The sequence below is a fragment of the Canis lupus genome, chromosome 7, assembly GCF_003254725.2.
Source record: "Canis lupus dingo isolate Sandy chromosome 7, ASM325472v2, whole genome shotgun sequence".
In the NCBI taxonomy this organism is placed as follows: Eukaryota; Metazoa; Chordata; class Mammalia; order Carnivora; family Canidae; genus Canis; species Canis lupus.
Window position 1 is genome coordinate 52223835 of NC_064249.1, and position 23460 is coordinate 52247294.

Consider the following 23460-nt stretch of genomic DNA (forward strand, 5'->3'; position numbering starts at 1 on the left):
ATTAGGAGTTTGGGTTGGGGAAAAGGAAGTTGAGGGATCTGAGTAGGAAACTGCCCACCAAGAAGTGACAGAGCCAATCGGATGCACTCCTTAGTCTGGTAAACTGATTCAGGATGATATACAATGGGCCAGGCCCACGGAACCTCCCCTTTCCTTCCCAGCAGCATCTGTGCATGTGTGGGGCCATCTGGAGGGCATCCCTGCCTGATGATGATGGAATTTGATCTGAAAAGCAAAGGGTAGCACCGGCTGGTCAGACCACAGGCCAGACCTGCCTGGTGAATGCCTCCATACAGCCTCCCAGACAGCGGAACACACAGGGTCAGCTCCAGGGCCAAGGGGGAGGCCAGCCCAAACCACACAGGAAGGGCCACTTCTGCCCTCTGCCTTCATTTTACAAAGCATACATGATTAAAATGCACATATCAAGGACAGCTCCATCAACACAACTGAAGAGTCTAAATACCAACTCAGACACAGAAAACAGGGCATCGCATATGTGAGAACTGAAGGAACAAAGGTTTAGAGTGGGGAATGAATGTATTGTGTTCTGGAAGAGAAGAAATCAACTGACTTGGAGATCAGCTTTTTTTTTTTTTTTTTTTCATTAGGAAAGAAAAGATTTAATTGTTTTCCTGTGCCTTTTTAAAAATAAATTAAATAGTCTTTATTGACCTCCCATAAAGAAGACCATCCCTTCCCTTAAAGAGCTTGCAAAATTGTGACTTACAAGAAATACATATTTGGTTACCAGATAACCAAAATATACTTCTAATATATATTCAGTCCTGGTCCACAGTTTCTGGCTCACAACTCCCAAAAGCCTTGGAATTTCATGAGTATAAGAGCAATGGGAGCATCTTTCAGCATAATATTTGGTCTCCTGTCCTCATTTTCTGAAATAGTTCTAGAGCCATCAAGGTGAAATGGGTGTCTTGTTATTCATAACTAGCCCCTTTCAGCCACAAATGAGGTGACTTTTGAAAAAACTGAAAGGTGGGGGCTGGTTGCCAGGGGAACCAACCAAGAACAGAGAGTTGGAACTTCCAGGTTCACCCCCTGATTATGGGCAAGGGGAGAGGAGCAGAAAGTTGAAGCCATCACCAATAACCAATGATTTAATTAGTCATGCCTATGTAATGAAGCCTCCATAAAAACCCAAAAGGACGAGGTTTGCAGAGCTTCCGAGCTAGTAAACATGTGGAAGTCTGGGGAGAGTGGAGTTTTCAGAGAGGGCATGGGAATGTAGCCCTTTGCCCAAACCTTGCCCTATGTATCTCTTCCATCTAGCTATTCCTAAGTTATATCCTTTCATAATGAAGCACTAATGCAGTGAGTAAACTAGCTTCCTAAGTCCTGTGAGCCACTCCAGCAAATTAATCAAACTCAAGGAGAGAATCCTGGGAACCTCTAATTTACAGCCACCAGGTCAGAGGCACAGGTGACAACCTGGAGTCTGAAGATGGGAGAGCAGTCTTGTGAGACTGAGATCTGTGGCTGTCCCCACGTAAAGACTGTCAGAACTGATTTGCTTTGTGGTGGGGGAAAACATTGTAACTGGTGATCAGATCAAAGTTAATCTATTAGTATGTAGAAGATAACAAAATTGTATCATAATGCAGGCTGCAGAATGAGAAAGACATAGTTCATGAGGAGGGACAAGAGGAGGATACTTTCAAGAGAGGTCAGAAAATACCAGCACTCAAGAGAGTCTTGATGTAAGAATCATATCAGGAAAACATTCCCTACATTTGAGAATGGTGCCCCAGGGAATGGCTCCTCTGGGTTTGGCCCCCAAAGCCCCATGTGCTATGGCAAAAGCAGAGAAATCGTTTTCAGGTAAGATATGCCGGCAGTTGCTGCTTCAGTGATTCTGCAGGTGGGGACTCATATCTTTCCTGTGTCAGTGATTTATAATAAATGCCGAGGGTGCCTGGAGCCATCTCTCTGCATTGCTAAGTGTGTGGTTCACAGCTCTTTGGGGAGAGATGGAACAGTTGAGCCAGGCTTCCAGCCCATACAGGTGAGTGGGTGGGGGTGGCGCTGTGAGATTTGTAGGGAAGTGCCAGAAAAAGCTTTTCCCCTCCGTATATTGGCCCTCTTATGACCCCCACCCCATACGAAGCCTCTCTGGTCATCGGTACAAGAGAAGTGGGTAACAAAGGAAAGGTTGTGCTCCCAGCTTCCTGGACCCTTCCTGCTGTACAGAGAGAGGAACAAAGTCTAGCTCTGTGTCCTACCAGGGAGGAGCAGGACTGGTCTGGGCTGGATGCTCATATTCTCGGGAGCAGCACTGCCCAAGGCTGGGTCAGGTAAGCAACTTTCTGAGACTGAGGGATTCCTCCACTTCTCCAGAAGTCCGCTGCCGCTCTAGTGCCTGTCTTCCTGGCCTTTAGGGATGCTCAGTAATTTCAGTTCCTGACACAAGAGGGGCTCCCCTACCTGATCCAAATTCCTTCTGTTGGTGTGATCAGCCAGTACTCAGCCTGCATGGAGCTCTGGGAGAGGCATCTGGACGTGCAGAGATCTGTATAATCCCACAGACAGATGTCATTTCAGATGGCTGCTCTGCATTGGCCTTTGGGACCTTGGGCAAATCATTGTATCTCTTCAGTTTTTTTTTTCCTCTTCTGCAAGATGGGTGCCAGAATGCCTAACTTTTCAGGTAGTTTGAATGACTGGGATCACACATATAAAGCTCTTAGCTCAGTGTCTACTGCCTATAAGTACATCTTACTTTACATCATTTGCAAATAGAGCCCAGATACATGAAAGACTTGATACTTTTGAAAAACAGAAAAACAACATTGGAAAATGAGTTTATGATGCTGAGGATAAGGAGAGTCTGCTTCTTTTTTTTTTTTTTTTTTTTTTTTTTTTTGGAGAGTCTGCTTCTAAATAGGATACGATAGCAAGCCCTTAAAGAACAGGGTGAAATGAATAGATTAAGTCAAAAGTAGGCACATGTATAGGACAAAGGCAAAGAGTAGATGGAAGGGAAACATTGTCACCAAATGTAACACAGAAAGGATAACTATCCAAAAGATGTTTTTAAAAAGATCTGCAAAAAAATAAGAAAAAGAAAAGTAACTAAGTAAGACAGTAGGCAATGAGCACAAGAGGTAATCCACAAAAGAGAAAACACCATCAACCCATAAATATAAAAAGTGGCTCAACTTCATTAGGAATAAGGAAAGTTCTCATTAAAACATCAATACAATTCTGTATCCTTTTATACTGCCTAGACTGGCAAAATCATAGTGAGGTAATATAAAAGGATGATGAGATACACAAAAACATGTAATTTGTATACAACTAATACAAGTGTAAGTTTGCACAGCCACTTTGGAGAATAGGATAACCCCTGAGAAAGTCTGAAGATGTATATGTACATGGAGACGTCTACAAGGATGTTTATTCTAGTACTGTCTATAGCAAGGGGAAATTTTAAACAACGACTAAATTAAATGAAATACTGCATAATACAAAATACTCTGAAGGTGCTTTTAGATAGGGCACACCTCTATGTTCTGAAATAAAATAATCTCTAAGACACAGTGTAAAATGAAAAAGACATATGGGTCTGATACCATTTAGGCTAGATTACATATGGACACTTATATATGCTATATTATTTTCTACAAGTACATACATGTACATAGGTGCCTTTTTAAAAAATCCTAGAAGTTTGGGGAGCTGGGTGGCTCAGTCAGTTAAGCCTTCTACTCTTAGTTTCAGCTTAGGTCATGATCTCAAGGTCATGAGATCAAGGCCCTAGTTGAGCCCATCATGGGGCTCCAAGCTCAGTGCTGAGTATGTGCTCAATGTGGAGTCTGCTCAAGATTCTCTCTCCCTCCCCCTCTGCTCCTTCCCCTACTCACTCTCTCACTCTCTCTTTCTCTTTCTCAAGTAAATAAATAAAATCTAAAAAACAGAAATATCCTAGAAGACTGTAGATCAAACTGAAAGCCAATAAATGCTGGGGAGGAACGAGGAACCAGGAATGGGGGCAGTCAAAATGAATTATAGTTTTCAGTGTAATGTTTTAATTTTTTACAAGGAAAATGTATTCATGAATTCCTTATGTAATTAAAATTAATTTTTAATTGAACAAATAAAATACAATAAACCCTATACCTCATCATAAACTTCAAATCTAAAGGAGACATAATGTTAACAGCTGATGTTAATTGAGAGATTATCAAATGCCAGACCCTATTCTGAGTGGTTTCTATGGGTGTTTCCTATTCTGGTATGTTTCTATATTTTCTCCTTTCACTTTTATCCTCAGGACAACACCACTCTCATCTTTCCTATAGGTAAGAAAGCTAAAGCAATAGGGAGATTAAGAATTGCCTGTGGTCACCCCTCCCAAGTAGTCGGAGAACTGGAGTTTGAAGGCTCGCCATGAGGAGAGGGGAGCTCTCCTCTATACCCCCTATCGCTTCTTCTAGCCTCATACCAGAATCTATGGTAACAGCCTCCTGGGCCCAGGGAAAGGGCAGATTCTCCCAGGTCAGGGCCCTGCTTGCTCCAAAAGAGACCCTCTGCCTTCTTATGGCCCCATTTCCATGGCTGAGGATAGCATGCTGAAGGGCAGACCCAGATGAGTATGTGAAACTGGAGAGCCAGTGCAGGCAAATGAGACAAAGGGGAGGGATGGCCCCAAGGTCCTGCATCAGACTGTTCATGGCAGCACAAAGAGGCAGTCTGTCTCCCCTGAGAAACCTGATTTCCATCTGTGGCTCTTGCTGGAGTGGGAGGTCATCCCATATTTAATCCTTCTAAGTTGAACATGAATTATTCAAAGAAAAGAAGGAGGAGGAGGAAACGGAGAAGGAGAAAGAGAAGGAGGAGGAGGAGGAGGAGGAAGAGGAAGAGGAGGAGGAGAAGGAGAAGAAAGAAGAAGAAGAAGAGGAAAAGGAGGAGGGGGAGGAGGAGGAGGAGGAGGAGGAGGAAGAGGAGGAGGAGAAGGAGAAGGAGAAGAAGAAGAAAGAAGAAGAAGAAGAAGAAGAAGAAGAAGAAGAAGAAGAAGAAGAAGAAGAAGAAGAAGAAGAAGAAGAAGAAGAAGAAGAAGGCCTTTCTTATAATAAATGTGATTCTTATATCTTCTAATATCTGATGATTAGCAAGAGTCAAAATGAGGCAGTTGGCACAGTGCTAGAGTAGTAAGTGAAAAAGCTCAACTGGGACAAATCCAGCCCTGACTCCAGCCTCAGGCCACCAAGGGCCAAGAACTTCTCCCACTGCTACCCTGCTACCCTCCTGCCAGCCAGAGATGGTTTCCAAACAAAGTTTACTAATGAGGGCTTTTCCCAGAAGCAAACCTCTGCAGGTTTGAGTGGCACACGTGCAAGTTAAGAACCACTGAGAAGCACGGCTTAACCCAAATATTCCTCTGCACTCAAAGCTTCCATAATTGGAAATACCCCTGATAGACTCCATAAGGGTGGAGACCACAGTCTCAAAAATCCCCATGAGAGAGAATCCAGCTAGGACACCAGAGGAAGGGGTTGCCCTGGGCCATTCCTTAAAGAAGCTTCTGGATCAGTGGTTCTTATAATGCCTGCATCAGAATAGTGATGGGCAGCACTCATTGAGTGCTTGCTAAGTGCCATGAGCTTGGCATATTGGCATATATTACCAAACTTAATCCTCAAGGAAATATATAACTATTAATTTTAGCCTCATCTTGCAGGTGAGGAAATTGAGGCACAGAAAGTTTGGGTAACTTGCCCAGGATTGTGTAATTATTTTTTTTAAGATTTTATTTATTTATTTATTTATTCGAGAGAGAGAGAGAGAGAGAGAGAGAGAGAGAGAGAGGCAAAGACACAGCCAGAGGGAGAAGCAGGCTCCATGCGGGAGCCCGATGTGGGACTGGATCCCGGGTCCAGGATCACACCCTGGGCTGAAGGCAGCACTAAACCACCGGGCCACCGGGGCTGCCCAGAATTGTGTAATTAATTTGTAGGTGCCAGAAAAGGGATTTGAACCCAGGGAACCTGATTTAAGGAGCCCACTATCTCCTCCTCCTTGAACTGTGTAGGATAGGATTAAAGTAGAAAGTCTAGGGAAAGGACCAGGGAATCTGCATTTTATTAAGCTCCTCAGGTGATTGATATGGACACAAAGTTAGAATGTTAGGATACTGTATGCCTCAAACTAGCAGCTTCTTTGGAGCTAGCTCTGTTATCTAGTTCATTTCACTGTGTAGACGGCATTCCCTGAAGGAGCAGTGTTTTTGTTTCTTGTCACCGTCCCCATCCCTAACTCTTAGTGCTGCTCCACGTGTGGGACTCAGTGAGAATGTATTAGACCAGAGATAGAGCTCTGGACCCAGTCTGGAAGCTGAAGCTCACACTCCAGCTGTTTGGAAATGCACGTGGGTGGCTCTCTGTGGTAGATTCAGCCTCAGCATTCTAATCTACTCAATGGAGATAATGTCAAAAGGGAATTTTTAAATAATATTTTTGAAAACAGTTATCTTTTATTAGCTGTTTATTCTGTGATGGGCACTATGCTAGGGCCTCTGGCATACACCAACTTTAATTCTCAGGAACCTTCAAGGTAAGAATAATTGCTCCTTTGTTACCGATAAAGAAACAGAATTTCAGAGACACTGGGTTGCCTGGCTAAGCCTGCCCAGCCAGCAATGATGGAAAAAGCATTCTTAGCCAGATCCCTTTGATTCCACATCACACGCTCTTTCCCCCACACCACCCAGTGTGATCAACCTTTTCTCTATCCCATGGATATAATGAGAACCAAATGAGATCACAGATATATCAGTAGGGTGGGCTGGGTTATGCTGTGATTAAAAAACAGGTCCAAATCTCAGTGGCTTAAAACAGAAAGCATTTATTTCTTGCTCTCACCATACATCCATCAGGAGTCAGCAGGGCATTTCTGTGCACCGTAATCACTCAGGGACCTAGATGGAGCAGCCGCCATCCTGAGTATCGCTCAAGGGAAGCAGGGCCAAATCATGCAAGCACATTGAAAGTTTCTGCTCAATTAAATGAGGTGAACATCACAACTATCCATATTCCATTAACCAAAGCAAGTTCTGACCAAGCCCAAAGTCAATGGGGTAGGAAAACATAGCAAGGGCAGAGAGGAAACAATAATTGTGAACAAATAATTAATCTACATAGAAGACCATGGATATAAAGAATGCTTTGGAAGATACAGGAGTGCAGCAGCATGAAGTATGCTTTCTCCCACAGAGACATGGTGGCGGCCCTGTGGCTCCAAGATGAGCCTCCACATGTGCAAACCCATGGATATCTCCTCTGTTATCAGGAATCTAATTATTACTTTCATTTCTGCTCAATTATTAAAGACAGGCAGTGAAGAGCCATGGAAGAAGAGGAAAGTCTGTTTTGCAGCAATGACAAACCATATTTCATATGCATAAAGGGGAGAAATAAAAGAGCATTGCTTTTACTCTTATAATTGCAATTTCCTGCTCGTTTCCTTTTCAAATTAGTGGATGTAATTGTTTGGTAATAAAATATCAGCATAATATATTAGAGGCAGAGAACAGACGGGCTTAAGGGACAGTTGCCAAGAACAGGACAGAGAGAAAAAAGTGAACAGGATGAGAGTCTACAATCCTTGAGGGTCTCTCATGGAATGTGTACTGGACAATATCCTGGCCCTCTTTGGGCTCTTCCCTCTTGACTCTTGCCAGAAGCACATGAATGGTCTAGGCCAAGTGGCATTCTCAAATTAGCTTAAAAATCTTATCAGCACCAAGTTCAGATCAGAGAGAGAGAGAAAGAGAAAGAGAAAGAAGGAGTAGGCATTCAAGAGGTGACAGAATGACTGTGTCACAAAATCACAGCTTTGACGACTGTATTTAATGCCAGCTCCACCGCCCACTGGCTGTGCCACCTTGGGAAGATTATTAACTTCGCTGATTCTCCATTCATTTCTAAAAGAAGAATAAAAAATATCCTGCCTCAAGAGGTAGGTGCTCCATAAAGTGTAGCTACTCATATTTTTAGAAAATGAGAGCAGGTGGTTTAAAACCCTGCAGAGGGGACAGCAATGGACTGCGGGGGTCACCTTTGGCAAAAACATCGAAATGAGGGAAGACTTTCTTTGTTGTTTTCAATTCCACTATTAGCTTCCCTTTCCTCCATCCTGGGCCCTTCTCCTGTCACTGCCCCAGTTTTTTCAAGCCTTAGTCCATGTCCCAATGTTGCTTTTAGTTATGTTACCTAACTTTTGCCATGGCTTTACCCCATAACCAAGTTGCTATCCAATAAAGAAACCGTGAAGGAGGCTGTCATGGACAAGGAAAGTCTCCTGGATTGGGGACATGCTGCCACCCACCCCCCTCTGCATGCTGTAAAAACAGCCACGGCCTTTAATGCCTGCCCTAATTGAGTGGTTGGACCCCATAGGCGAGCCCTAAATTGAGAGCCATGGGAGGTTAGAAATTAAACAGTAGATTCAGTCTGCAACCTCAGAAACCTCCAGACTGGTGGAGGGAGGAAAGGAGCCAAGTCAGCCTGGTGTGGAGGTTCTATCTCTTCTGCTCTCCAGTGTGAGTGCATGGGAAGTCACCTGATGATGTGACTGTGGGGACCTGAGGGGGCCCCAACTGCTCACATGGGGCCCCCAACCTTTGATGGTAACAATTCAGTTCCTTATGCAAACAAGAGTGAGGGCAGATGCTCTGTGGGAAGTATCTTCCACTTACCCAGGAATTTCAAGGGCTGATTCTAAGGGGAGGGAGAACACAAGTGCCCTCAAGAGGAAGGTTAGGGTGAGGGGGAAGACACGAATGCTGATGAAGAACTTCTTAGTTCAACCCAGAACATTCCCTCAGGAAGGTAAGCCATGCCAGAAAAAAAAGTTGGTGGGAAGCTTTCCCAGCAGAAGCAGAAATGGAGTAAATGACCCCCAGTACCAAGTAAAGAAAATTGGTATACACATAGTATGGAGCTTCTGGCAACCAAGAACTGAAGCTCTAGGAAGCCCGGAGCTCTCTGTCACTCTATCCCCAAAGCCACCTCAATCAGAAGCGCCCCTAGTGGCCGCCGGGTGGGAGTTCTGAAACAATCACAGTCATTTTCCTCCAGAGGCAGAAAGGCTGTGTTACAAATCCTCTCAGAGACACAACAAACCAATACCTGCAAAAAAGAATAAAAAGGTGGGGGGGGGGGGGGGGGGGGCCTGGATGGCTCAGCAAGTTAAGTGCCTGACTCTTGATTTCAGCTCGGGTGATGATCTCAGTCATGATCTCAGGGTCATGAGGTCAAGCCCCATGCCATGCTGGGCCCTGCACTGGGTATGGAACCTACTTAAAATTCTCTTTCTCTCCCTCTCTCTCTCTCTCTCTCCACCCTTCTCCCCACCATGCTCATTCTTGATCTCTCTCTCTCTCTCAAAAAAAAAAAAAAAAAAAAGGAAGGTGGAGAAAAAATGCCTAGAGGACAGAAGTTCTTCAGGAGCAACTTTGTCCCATTGGGACTATCCCCAGAGGCTTGACTTTGTCTTTTCCAACACAGCCTCTGAGGCCCCATTCAGGTTAGGGTCAAAGCCAGAGGTACCTTGTACCAGCTTGACCCCAGAGGTTCCCTCCCTCTCATGTTCTCATTCAGTAAGTTCACAACTACTTAGGGAAGACCTACTCTGTGCCAGGATATGCACTCAGTTCTCATGAAGCACAGCACAAAATTCTGGAAGTACTGGATCCTTCAGGTATAGGGGATGGTGACTCAGTGTCCCTGTCAAAGTCTTTGCCAACACTGAATAAAGTTAGTACTTATGCATTTGAGGAGCCCAGAAACCATGACTGAGCAGAGCTAGGAACCCAGGGCTTGGTGAGCTGATGAAATCTGAGGTGAAACATTACTGATTCCCATTTTCTGGTGAAGTTTTCCTAGACTACAGCAGCAAGAAGGCATCTCTCCTCTGAAAAGTAATCGAATATGTGCCTCTCATCTCTTAAGCTACCTGAGAGACTGTACTTTCTTTCACAATGCCTGGTGTATGGTATATATATTTATATATTGAATATATTTATACGTTGAGTGAACAATTGTCTAAAAGCTTCTGCAAAGTGAATGTTGTTGATCCAAGCTTATTGCTTCTAAATGTACCAAGTATCTCAGGAGGCCTCCAGAATTGGCCAGAAACACATGTAGGTTAACAGGGCAAGGCTTACATGCATATGGTGCTTAATACAAGTAATATGTTTCATCAAGCACAGTGCCTCCCTACAGGAGCTTCCTGGACCTCGATGCATTTTCTCAGCCAGTCATTCCCAGCCAGAAGAATCCTTAAAGCTTGGCTCATCATCTCAGAGTGTTTGAATCTTGAATTATAAGTAGAAAAGGAGGAAGATTGCAACAAGGCTAAAATTGACTGCTTTGAATACACACATTTATGAGTCCACCCTGCATCCCCCTTTCTACCATCTTCCCAACCCTAACCAGACCATAGTGTTAATTGTCCATACAGTACAATTGGGACTTGGGGCTCCTTGACTTGTAACATCTCCTTCATTGCTTTTTAACTTTTTCCTCATTTTATTTTGGCTCTTTATCTAGAATTTAAGGCCCTTGTGAGAGGGAAGCATGTACAACAAGACAGAATGGGTCCTTTCTGCTTCATTTTTCAGCATGACCCCTTTTGCAGAATTTATAAAGGAAAGAAGTGGAACATGGTTTCACAACTTTCAGAGTCCTCGGCTCAGTCAAGAAATTAGAGAGAATAGAAAAATGTCATCTTCTCTCCCCAGGCCTAATGAGGAATTCTCCAACAGGGCCTCTTGTAGGAATCTGAAATGTGTTTCTACACTTAGAATTCTGACACAGAGGACTCCCACTTGACTTGCATCTGAGAAAGCTAAAGTGACTAGAATCAGGAGTCTGGTCCCCACCCACAAATCTCCTGGGAAAGGACAGAGTTTCTAACCAATTATTCCAATGGTGAGGGCTGCTTCACTAGCCTAGCCTTCACTCCTAGAATTAAATAAGAGATGCCCCCAGATATGGGCCAGGTAGAGAGAAGCTACTCTGAGTCTTCTTGGTCAGTAGAGTTGCCTGGAGGAAGGAAGGTCTTGAAAAGAAAGAAGCTTGACAGGTATCACTGCATGCCCGTAGCAAAGAAAGATGTCACAAATGTCCAACTGGACTAGATGGGGAGTCACACACAGATCATAGGAACCTTAGGATAGAGGAACCCAGCAGGGAACCTCTAAAGATCCCAAGTAAGTGCCCTCAAGAGAAAGTATCAGTTCTATACATTGGCCAATACTGGAGACCATGATAAATCCAGCCAGGCAGATACTATCTCTTCCACTCACCTCTCCTCCCTCCTATGCCTCCAAATTTGTGAGATCCAATATAGCAGCTAGTGACCAAGTGGGAAAGAAGAATAGCAAGGAGTCAGGCAAAGAGAGAGAGCCAAAGAACCATATTGTGTTTCCATACCAGGTTTCTAGCTTTAAGCAATCTAAGACAAAATGGGGAAGAATATGTAATGCTAAATCCAGTTCAGAGTTCTAACCATAACATGAGACTAGATGTACTATTCATTGGCTCTACCCTATATTTATGACCTGTAACAATGGTCATAGGTCTATCTAGTTATCTTTTCAAAAGCAGAAAAGCCATAAGATGTGCCACAGTTCTCATTGAGCACAGGGAAAATTCCTTCCACTTAAAAAGCTTAAAACAATGTCAGAAAGCAAAAATAAAGTTGAATTTTGATGATATCTAGATCATTCACATTCAAAATGCCATGGAACAATACCATGTTTTGCAGCTCTGGACAAAAGTTCAACTTTTTTGAAACTAGGAGAAATCAGGGACCAAAGAAAGAATTTGATAGTGCAAATTCGGGAATGGTCACCAGGGCTCACCCCAAGCCTCCAATCCACTCAAGAGATCATAACACTTGTCGCTTGGACAGTCACAGAAGGGTAGCACATATGGCAAATGAGACCAAAATCAGAGTGGGCCACTGGGGAAATGTAGGTTAACTAAGAAAGCTAACAAAAAGCCAAACAAACAAATAAAACCCTCTTGTTTAATACATAAAAATTTATAAAATCCAGCCATGTTCTACAATTTGACTGACTCCTTTTGAGGACAACAACTTGTCAAGACTTCAATGTCAAGGCTGCTGAAAGAGTCACAAACATGGTATCTCTAATAAGGGCCTCCTGCGAAGGTATCTGAGGACAAGTTACCTCCCCTTAGTGACATGGTCCTCTGGGAAAGTCAGGGACCAGGAAAGACTGTACCAGCTCTCAGGAATTACAAAGTGTTCATGGTGGAGTTTAGATGTCTAGGCCCTGGTGCCTCACCATTCAAATTACCCCACAGCAGCCCTGCTCTCACAATGGGGTTTATATTTTCCAAACTCCAATGGGGCTGGTTGGAAACAGAAAGGAATTCTTGTCCACAGTTGTAAACCTCCCTTGGTCTAATAGGGTCTGGAAGCATGGGAAAGTGGATTAATTATAATTAGGAGTGTACTGAGAAAAGCATATTGGAGCCTAGGGGTTGCCCCCATGCTGACTCCCCAGATCTGCCCATGCAGGTACCCACACAGCTTCTTTCTCACGCTGGACCCTTCCTGCAGGTATTCCCCCTCCACCCACAAGAGCCCCTCCAGGATCAGTGCTTTCAGTGCCACAGACAGTGCTACCCAGACTCCTAGTTTTACATTCCAAGGCTCTCAGCTTGCTTAAGGAGGAAAGACTTATTTTTTTCCTGATAAAATCATCCCCATCAACTGTGAGAAAGGAAGGAAATCTCCTTCAAAGACCAAAACAGCAACCAACCTAAGACCAAAGCTATCTGAATTCTCTGCTAGTTCATTAGCTTTAATACCCACCACCACCACCAGTAGCCAAGCCAACCATTATTTTTTTTCTTTTTACTATTTTTTCAACATTATAAGAACTGTAGTCACAGTTAATAGAGTAGTCTCTCCATACTCTTAACATTGGTTTCAAAAGATAGTTTCTTGTATTCCTTCCTCAGATACCAAAGCCTCCTCACCCCCCCTGCCCAAGATTTGCTTTACACAGAAGAGGAGGTGATTCACAGGCTCAGGGGATTTGTTCAGTAAGTCCCTAAAACTCAACTTCCTTGATACTCACGTGGGAGAAAAAGAAAAAGAAGAAAAGGGAGATGAACAAAAGGAAAAAATGAAAGTCTGGTTAACCTGGGAACTTGAAAGGGAAATGCAATCAACTGGCTCAGAAGTTGAGGGATTCAGGAGCTCTATAACCAAATGCAAATAGACCCTCAGCAGAAAAATTGTGTGGGAGGCAATGGAGGAATGAAGAGAGGAAAGAAGACGGAGATTTCTTTGGTACTTACCTGTATGGCATCGACTTCAAGTCGTCTGTAAGTGGAACTGACGGCATTACAAACACAATAAGCACTTCTAGACAAACTGGAATAGCAATCACTTCAGGAGCCGGGAAGCATTCACAATTTTGCTGTTGTCAACGCTTTCAGTGGCTTTAATTTTCAATGGTAAGCACAACTTCTATATAGTGTTGTCAAAACTGCAATGAAGTTATGTCATTGAATATTAAAGGCCCAGCCCGCAGAATGCCAACACACAGATTTGAATTTCATGCTCGCTCCTAAACATCAAGACAAATATGTCTAATTTCATAAAAACCTGGCCAGCCCCACAGAGGCTGACAATCATATCTATTGTTACCCAAGTTTGCTGGAATAAAACCTGGCCCTGCTTGGTGTGTGAGGCTAGAAAGGAGGAGGAAGAAGAGGAGACACAGAACTGAGGATTATCAAAATATGCAGTAAAAGCTGACTTTGTATGAATTTTAGCGACTGGGAACAAAGCTCTGCTTGCATCCCAAATAGTATCCAACTAACCACTTTGGGCTTAACATTCGAAAGTGGTACTAAGAATTTACTCAAAAAGAATTCTTTGAGAATGGCAAAGTGATACACTTCGCCTCCAAAGAAATGTGTACTGAACATTTCCTATCATATGTTGGTCTGTGCTACAACAGGCAATGCACCAGGGTACGAGGCGATCGGACCAGTTGGGCTGTATTGGAGATGGGTTTTAGGAACCAGTGGGAACCAAAGTTTGAGAGGTACATGGGGACAAAGGAGGTAAAGATCTCTGCTGGAGATTTTTCAGCAAGTATGTTAAATGTGGTGTTCAAAGAAATTAATTATTAGTTTTGCAGAAGCTCAGTTTTCGCTCAGAGAAAAAAGCTGGCAAGGACACATAGTGGATCATTCATGAAGGGAGGAGATGTTTGGTGGAATAGGCTCCTCCTGCTCTCAACATTCATTTCAAAAGATAGACCTTCTTATAAACCCTCCTAAGATATTAACCCCACCCTACCCACGCACACTCAAGATCCACCTCACATTTGGAAGAAAAAAATACCAATTATAAAATCTAACAGTCAGAGGGTCAGATGATATTTCCAAGCCTCAGTAATCCATTTTTGCATCATGGTGTTTTAACATTTAAAAGTGTTGTCACAGCTCATATCCTACTGGATTCTTATATTGATCCTATGAAGAAAGTAAGAAAGTACACTAATGTTACCAATTCGATAATCATTTTTCCCAATCCATCTTAAAGGTGCCAAATGTGATACCCAAAGGATCTATAACTTGCCCAAGAGAATACATTGATTTTCTTAAGTTAGATCCCAGGAACTCTGGTCCCAACACTAATCATTATCTCACCTCATTTTCCCCTCAGACTTCAGAAGGAGTTCCTGTGTCTCCTTCTTCCACAAAGCTCACAGCCTGATCCAGCTGAGATTCATGCAAAAGAAACCCAAGATTTAAATAAAACATGTTTTATTTAAAACGTGTTTGCTTTGTGAGGATACAAGTCTTGGTTCAGACATGGTGAAGAGGAAAGTGCTTAGTGTCCATGGAGAATGAATGGGGTAAGTCCATCTTCCCACATTTCACAAGAACGTATGTAGAGTCACACTCCACTCCATAAGCTAGGAAGAAACAGGTACGGTGAATGATGCACTGAAGAAATAGTGGGCAAAAAGTAGGCAAAGACACAGAAAGACAAGCACCTTTGTGTAACCTCCTTCCTATGGCATTTATAGCCACAATTACATCACCTAGCCATTAATTAATTTCATTTTGACCTCTTATTAAAAGCAAGGACTGGGCACTGTTTTGTTTTATTTTCCAAAGCAAAGATTTCCAGTTTTTTTTTGTTTGTTTTTTTAATTTATTTTTTATTGGTGTTCAATTTACTAACATACAGAATAACCCCCAGTGCCTGTCACCCATTCACTCCCACCCCCCGCCCTCCTCCCCTTCTACCACCCCTAGTTCGTTTCCCAGAGTTAGCAGTCTTTACGTTCTGTCTCCCTTTCTGATATTGCCCACACATTTCTTCTCCCTTCCCTTATATTCCCTTTCACTATTATTTATATTCCCCAAATGAATGAGAACATATAATGTTTGTCCTTCTCCGACTGACTTACTTCAGTCAGCATAATACCCTCCAGTTCCATCCACGTTGAAGCAAATGGTGGGTATTTGTCATTTCTAATAGCTGAGTAATATTCCATTGTATACATAAACCACATCTTCTTTATCCATTCATCTTTCGATGGACACCGAGGCTCCTTCCACAGTTTGGCTATCGTGGCCATTGCTGCTATAAACATCAGGGTGCAGGTGTCCCGGCGTTTAACTGCATCTATATCTTTGGGGTAAATCCCCAAAAGTGCAATTGCTGGGTCGTAGGGCAGGTCTATTTTTAACTCTTTGAGGAACCTCCACACAGTTTTCCAGCGTGGCTGCACCAGTTCACATTCCCACCAACAGTGTAAGAGGGTTTCCTTTTCTCCGCTTTCTCTCCAACATTTGTGGTTTCCTGCCTTGTTAATTTTCCCCATTCTCACTGGTGTGAGGTGGTATCTCATTGTGGTTTTGATTTGTATTTCCCTGATGGCAAGTGATGCAGAGCATTTTCTCATATGCATGTTGGCCATGTCTATGTCTTCCTCTGTGAGATTTCTCTTCATGTCTTTTGCCCATTTCATGATTGGATTGTTTGTTTATTTGGTGTTGAGTTTAATAAGTTCTGTATAGATCTTGGAAACTAGCCCTTTATCTGATACGTCATTTGCAAATATCTTCTCCCATTCTGTAGGTTGTCTTTTAGTTTTGTTGACTGTATCCTTTGCTGTGCAAAAGCTTCTTATCTTGATGAAGTCCCAATAGTTCATTTTTGCTTTTGTTTCTTTTGCCTTCGTGGATGTATCTTGCAAGAAGTTACTGTGGCCGAGTTCAAAAAGGGTGTTGCCTGTGTTCTTCTCTAGGATTTTGATGGAATCTTGTCTCACATTTAGATCTTTCATCCATTTTGAGTTTATCTTTGTGTATGGTGCAAGAGAGTGGTCTAGTTTCATTCTTCTGCATGTGGATGTCCAATTTTCCCACCACCATTTATTGAAGAGACTGTCTTTCTTCCAATGGATAGTCTTTCCTCCTTTATCGAATATTAGTTCACCATAAAGTTCAGGGTCCACTTCTGGGTTCTCTATTCTGTTCCACTGATCTACGTGTCTGTTTTTGTGCCAGTACCACACTGTCTTGATGACCACAGCTTTGTAGTACAACCTGAAATCTGGCATTGTGATGCCCCCAGATATGGTTTTCTTTTTTAAAATTCCCCTGGCTATTCGGGGTCTTTTCTGATTCCACACAAATCTTAAAATAATTTGTTCTAACTCTCTGAAGAAAGTCCATGGTATTTTGTTAGGGATTGCATTAAACGTGTATATTGCCCTGGGTAACATTGACATTTTCACAATATTAATTCTGCCAATCCATGAGCATGGAATATTTTTCCATCTCTTTGTGTCTTCCTCAATTTCTTTCAGAAGTGTTCTATAGTTTTGAGGGTATAGATCCTTTACATCTTTGGTTAGGTTTATTCCTAGGTATCTTGTGCTTTTGGGTGCAATTGTAAATGGGATTGACTCCTTAATTTCTCTTTCTTCAGTCTCATTGTTAGTGTATAGAAATGCCACTGATTTCTGGGCATTGATTTTGTATCCTGCCATGCTACCGAATTGCTGTATGAGTTCTAGCAATCTCGGGGTGGATACTTTTGGGTTTTCTATGTAGAGTATCATGTCATCGGCGAAGAGGGAGAGTTTGACTTCTTCTTTGCCAATTCGAATGCCTTTAATGTCCTTTTGTTGTCTGATTGCTGAGGCTAGGACTTCCAGTACTATGTTGAGAGTGGACATCCCTGTCTTGTTCCTGATCTTAGGAGAAAGGCTCCCAGTGCTTCCCCATTGAGAATGATATTTGCTGTGGGCTTTTCATAGATGGCTTTTAAGATGTCGAGGAATGTTCCCTCTATCCCTACACTCTGAAGAGTTTTGATCAGAAATGGATGCTGTATTTTGTCAAATGCTTTCTCTGCATCTAATGAGAGGATCAGATGGTTCTTGGTTTTTCTCTTGCTGATATGATGAATCACATTGATTGTTTTACGGGTGTTGAACCAGCCTTGTGTCCCAGGGATAAATCCTACTTGGTCATAGTGAATAATTTTCTTAATGTACTGTTGGATCCTCTTGGCCAGTATCTTGTTGAGAATTTTTGCATCCATGTTCATCAGGGATATTGGTCTATAATTCTCCTTTTTGGTGGGGTCTTTGTCTGGTTTTGGAATTAAGGTGATGCTGGTCTCATAGAACGAATTTGGAAGTACCCCATCTCTTTCTATCTTTCCAAACAGCTTTAGGAGAATAGGTATGGTTTCTTCTTTAAACGTTTGATAAAATTCCCCTGGGAAGCCATCTGGCCCTGGACTCTTGTGTCTTGGGAGGTTTTTGATAACTGCTTCAATTTCCTCCCTGGTTATTGGCCTGTTCAGGTTTTCTATTTCTTCCTGTTCCAGTTTTGGTAGTTTGTGGCTTTCCAGGAATGCGTCCATTTCTTCTAGATTGCCTAATTTATTGGCGTATAGCTGTTCATAATATGTTTTTAAAATCGTTTGTATTTCCTTGGTGTTGGTAGTGATCTCTCCTTTCTCATTCATGATTTTATTAATTTGAGTCTTCTCTCTCTTCTTTTTAATAAGGCTGGCTAATGGTTTATCTATCTTATTAATTCTTTCAAAGAACCAACTCCTGGTTCTATTGATCTGTTCCACAGTTCTTCTGATCTCGATTTCGTTGAGTTCTGCTCGAATCTTTATTAACTCCCTTCTTCTCTTGGGTGTAGGATCTATTTGCTGTTTTTTCTCTAGCTCCTTTATGTGTAAGGTTAGCTTTTGCATTTGAGTTCTTTCCAGTTTTTGAATGGATGCTTGTATTGCGATGTATTTCCCCCTTAGGACTGCTTTTGCTGCATCCCAAAGATTTTGAACGGTTGTATCTTCATTCTCATTAGTTTCCATGAATCTTTTTAATTCTTCCTTAATTTCCTGGTTGACCCTTTCATCTTTTAGCAGGATGGTCCTTAACCTCCACGTGTTTGAGGTCCTTCCAAACTTCTTGTTGTGATTTAGTTCTAATTTCAAGGCATTATGGTCTGAGAATATGCAGGGGAAAATCCCTATCTTTTGGTATCGGTTCAGACCCGATTTGTGACCCAATATGTGGTCTATTCTGGAGAAAGTTCCATGCGCACTTGAGAAGAATATGTATTCAGTTGAGTTTGGATGTAAAGTTCTGTAGATATCTGTGAAATCCATCTGGTCCAGTGTATCATTTAAAGCTCTCGTTTCTTTGGAGATGTTGTGCTTAGAAGACCTATCGAGTATAGAAAGAGCTAGATTGAAGTCACCAAGTATAAGTGTATTATTATCTAAGTATTTCTTCACTTTGGTTAATAATTGATTTATATATTTGGCAGCTCCCACATTCGGGGCATATATATTGAAGATTGTTAAGTCCTCTTGTTGAATAGATCCTTTAAGTATGATATAGTGTCCCTCTTCATCTCTCACTACAGTCTTTGGGGTAAATTTTAGTTTATCTGATATAAGGATGGCTACCCCTGCTTTCTTTTGAGGACCATTCGAATGGTAAATGGTTCTCCAACCTTTTATTTTCAGGCTGTAGGTGTCCTTCTGTCTAAAATGAGTCTCTTGTAGACAGCAAATAGATGGGTCCTGCTTTTTTATCCAGTCTGAAACCCTGCGCCTTTTGATGGGGTCATTAAGCCCGTTCACATTCAGAGTTACTATTGAGAGATATGAGTTTAGTGTCATCATGATATCTATTCAGTCCTTGTTTTTGTGGAATGTTCCACTGAACTTCTTCTTAAAGGGGAATTTTAAGAGTCCCCCTTAAAATTTCTTGCAGAGCTGGTTTGGAGGTCACATATTCTTTCAGTTCCTGCCTGTCTTGGAAGCTCTTTATCTCTCCTTCCATTTTGAATGAGAGCCTTGCTGGATAAAGTATTCTTGGTTGCATGTTCTTCTCATTTAGGACCCTGAATATATCCTGCCAGCCCTTTCTGGCCTGCCAGGTCTCTGTGGAGAGGTCTGCTGTTACCCTCTTACTCCTCCCCATAAAGGTCAGGGATTTCTTGTCTCTTGCTGCTTTAAGGATCTTCTCTTTATCTTTGGAATTTGCAAGCTTCACTATTAAATGTCGAGGTGCTGAACGGTTTTTATTGATTTTAGGGGGGGATCTCTCTATTTCCTGGATCTGAATGCCTGTTTCCCTTCCCAGATTAGGAAAGTTTTCAGCTAGAATTTGTTCAAATACATATTCTGGCCCTCTGTCCCTTTCAGCGCCCTCGGGAACACCAATTAAACGTAGGTTTTTCTTCCTCAGGCTGTCGTTTATTTCCCTTAATCTATCTTCATGGTCTTTTAATTGTTTGTCTCTTTTTTCCTCAGTTTCCCTCTTTGCTATCAACTTGTCTTCTATGTCACTCACTCGTTCTTCCACCTCGTTAACCCTCGTCGTTAGGACTTCTAGTTTGGATTGCATCTCATTCAATTGATTTTTAATTTCTGCCTGATTAGCTCTAAATTCTGCAGTCATGAAGTCTCTTGAGTCCTTTATGCTTTTTTCTAGAGCCACCAGTAGCTGTATAATAGTGCTTCTGAATTGGCTTTCTGACATTGAATTGTAATCCAGATTTTGTAACTCTGTGGAAGAGAGGACTGTTTCTGATTCTTTCTTTTGAGGTGAGGTTTTCCTTCTAGTCATTTTGCTCAGTGCAGAGTGGCCAAAAGCAAGTTGTATTGGGAAAAGGAAAAAAAGAGAGGAGAGAAAGAAGGAAGGAAAAGAGAAAGAGAAAAAAAGGAAGAAAAAAAAACGAAAAAAAAAGAAGAAAAAGAGAAAGAAAAAGAAAGGAGAAAAAAGGGGGTGGGGGAAGGAAACAAATCAAAAAGCAAAACAAAACAAAACAAAAACAAAACAAAACAAAAAAAAAGAACCACGGGGGAGTATCTTCTGATTCTGTGTACTTTAAGTCCCTTGACTTCCCCTGGAACTTGTCCGTCTAGCTGGTCTTCGGGGGGAGGGGCCTGTTGTGCTGATTTTCAGGTGTTAGCACTTGGGGGAGCTGCTCTGCCCCCTGCCTGGTGCAGGGCTCAGTGGGGGTTGTTTACCCCGTGAGGCTGCAGGAGGAACAACCCCAGTGGTGGGGCCAGCTCTGGAGCCCTGGAGTCAGCCCCCGCAGTAACTCCGGAGCTCTCCGTCTGCAGGGCCTGGAGGCTCCGGGGCGGGGCCGCTGATCTGCTCAGCTGGGGCAGGAGCGTCCTTGCTGTCCTGGGCCCTCCCGGCCTCTGCCTGTCCCGGGGGAGGCCGGATCCTGGGCTGTGTCCCGGCGCCCTGTGCTCCGGGGCCTGCGCTGTTGGATTCGCGCTCCCGGGCCGCGCAGCCCCCTCCGCGGAGCCTCCGCCCGAGCCCCTCCGAGCTGCTCCAGGTCCCGCCGTGCGCGCTGCAGCCCTTAGGGAGCTCGGTGCACTCTCCTGGGCGCGCAGTTGCTCTGTTACTGTCCCAGGGAACCCGAGGGCATCCTCGCCCTCCTGGGTCCTGCTCCAACTCCCTGCGGGTGCCTTTCCCCCGGGAAGGTTGGTGCAGCTCCTGCTTCTCCGGGACGGGGCTCTCCTGTCCGGGGGACACTCGCCCCGGCCTCAGCCCGGCTCCTCGCGGGGCCCCTCCCCCTTGGAGGCCTTTGTTTCTTTATTTCTTTTTCCCCGTCTTCCTACCTTGATAGAAGCGCGAACTCTTCTCACTGTAGCATTCCAGCTGGTCTCTCTTTAAATCTCAGGCCGAATTAATAGATTTTCAGGATAATTTGAAGGTTTTCTTGGTAATTTGGTGGAGACAGGTGATTTGGAGACCCTACTCTTCTGCCATCTTGCCCCTCCTCCAGATTTCCAGTTTTTTAAGTGTATCAGACACATATAGGGTGGTAGGCACTTGTCAAATATGCAGATTCTGAGAATATTCAATGCCACTAAGTCTCATCCAGAAGCTCTGGACCCATGTCTAGTGAGTATCTTTAAGAAATTAGATGACTAGATCATGGAATGGATATTAGGAAACTTGCAAGACTTAAGAAGAATGACTGGAAAGTAGGAGGCAGATCTGTAAGGGCCCTTCATGACATGCCAAGGCATTTGGACTCTGTCCTGAAGACAGTAGCAACCCTAGTAGGATTTTAAGTACAGATAAGGTCATAACTGTTAGTTACAAAAATTATTTTGGCTGCAATATAAAATTGGATCAAGGCAAGTAAAGCTGGAAACAAATAGAACAGTTAAGAATCATACCCCATATGAGTCTCTGACCAGGGCAGCTTGAAAAAAAAAAAAAAGGGAGCTCTAACAAGCAACCAGAAGGTCAAGATCCCTGCTGCTGGATTAGATGAGGAAGTGAGGATGAAAATCTGAAATGACATCTAGGTTTGTATTTTGAATGACTGGATGGATAACAGTGGATGTTTACCAAGCATTGACTATGGGCCAGGCTCTGTTCCAATGTGGAGACATAGCAAAGTATGACAAATTGCCCATTTAGGAAACAGTGGGTTCAAGATTCAAATCCACAGCAACTGTCTAGAGTCCATGCTTCTACCCACTGCACTGGCTTACTCCATGTCTGAGAAAGAAGAGTCTAAGATTTGAGATAGGAAAGGAGAAAAGTAAGAACAGGGACTGAGGGATCCCTGGGTGGCGCAGCGGTTTAGCGCCTGCCTTTGGCCCAGGGCGCGATCCTGGAGACCCGGGATCGAATCCCACGTCAGGCTCCCAGTGCATGGAGCCTGCTTCTCCCTCTGCCTATGTCTCTGCCTCTCTCTCTCTCTCTCTCTCTCTGTGTGTGTGTGTGTGTGACTATCATAAATAAATAAAAATTTAAAAAAATAAAAAAATAAAAAAAAAGAACAGGGACTGAAAGAGATGTAAACAGTGGTTAGAGAAAGCAGAGGAGACAGCACAGAAAGGGGAGCCTGGAGATGAGAAGAGGAAAGATATTTACCGAGATCTCACAGGAAGAATGACTTTGATGACATATGCTGCAGAAAGCAAGATAAGAACCAAAAGAGTCCTTTAGTTCTGACCATCTGGAGGCCACTGGAGAATTCACATGTATTTCCATGAATTGGTATGGAGAGACCACAGAGGCATAGGCAACAGGGAAGCAATGAGAGAGAACAATCCTCAGAGCATAGGCAATATAAAGGAAGAGAGGCAAACTATTCACACAAAGAGCACACAGACACAGTAGGGCATGGAAGAAACTAGTCAAGAGGGATAGAGAAGGCAGTGAGGATATCTGAGGGGCATGGTGAGGTGAGTGAGTCAGAGGTGGTAGTAGGCAGCAGATTAGTCTAAAGAATAACGAGAAGGGTCTACAATGACAATCTTTAGGAATTGGAGGATATCATGGACATACAAAGTGGTTGCTAGGGAATGATGAGAACCTAGTGAGGTTGGGGTCTCACCACTGGCATGGTTGTGATGGCATTTTCTTCAGCTGTGCCCACCAGTTTGAGTATAGGTATACAACCAGGCTCACAGCTAAAGGATTTGTAGGATGGTTTTGTGTGGCTATTTGGTTAGTGCAGATCACAGTGAAGTAGACCGGTGCATTGATCTAAGTGGGTTAAGATAGATGAATAGAGAAATGGGTGGCCAGATAGATGAATAATAAGGTCTTGACAAGAATACATGTCCCCATTAGACCAACACAAAACAAGAAGCGAGGCAAAGCAGAAGCTCATGGCCTCATTCTAAACAGGAAATCCAAGCATGAGCTAATGAAGAGTTGTGAAGAGCTTTAAGTTCAGGCAGCTGTGCCCTAGGAAAGCTAAACTCCACAGCTATGCTCTGGATCCTAGCCCAGGGCAGTCCAGCCCACTGGAGCCCAGGGTGAAAGGGAGAATCACGTAGCATGGGCAGCCTCTTTCTGAGTTCCTTAAGTTAGGGAGTCATTACTGCTGGGTATAGCACTGTCATTTG

The 23460-nt window shown here is 43.2% G+C and overlaps 1 long non-coding RNA gene across 1 annotated transcript; it reads left to right on the plus strand.

Annotated features, from left to right (window-relative positions):
* The first annotated feature begins 1057 nt into the window (after positions 1-1057).
* LOC118355230 (uncharacterized) lies at positions 1058-14888 on the plus strand. The gene is made up of 3 exons (XR_004817287.1): positions 1058-1171; positions 1623-1839; positions 14737-14888. It is a non-coding gene; the product is annotated as an uncharacterized LOC118355230 (long non-coding RNA).
* Positions 14889-23460: the final 8572 nt, after the last annotated feature.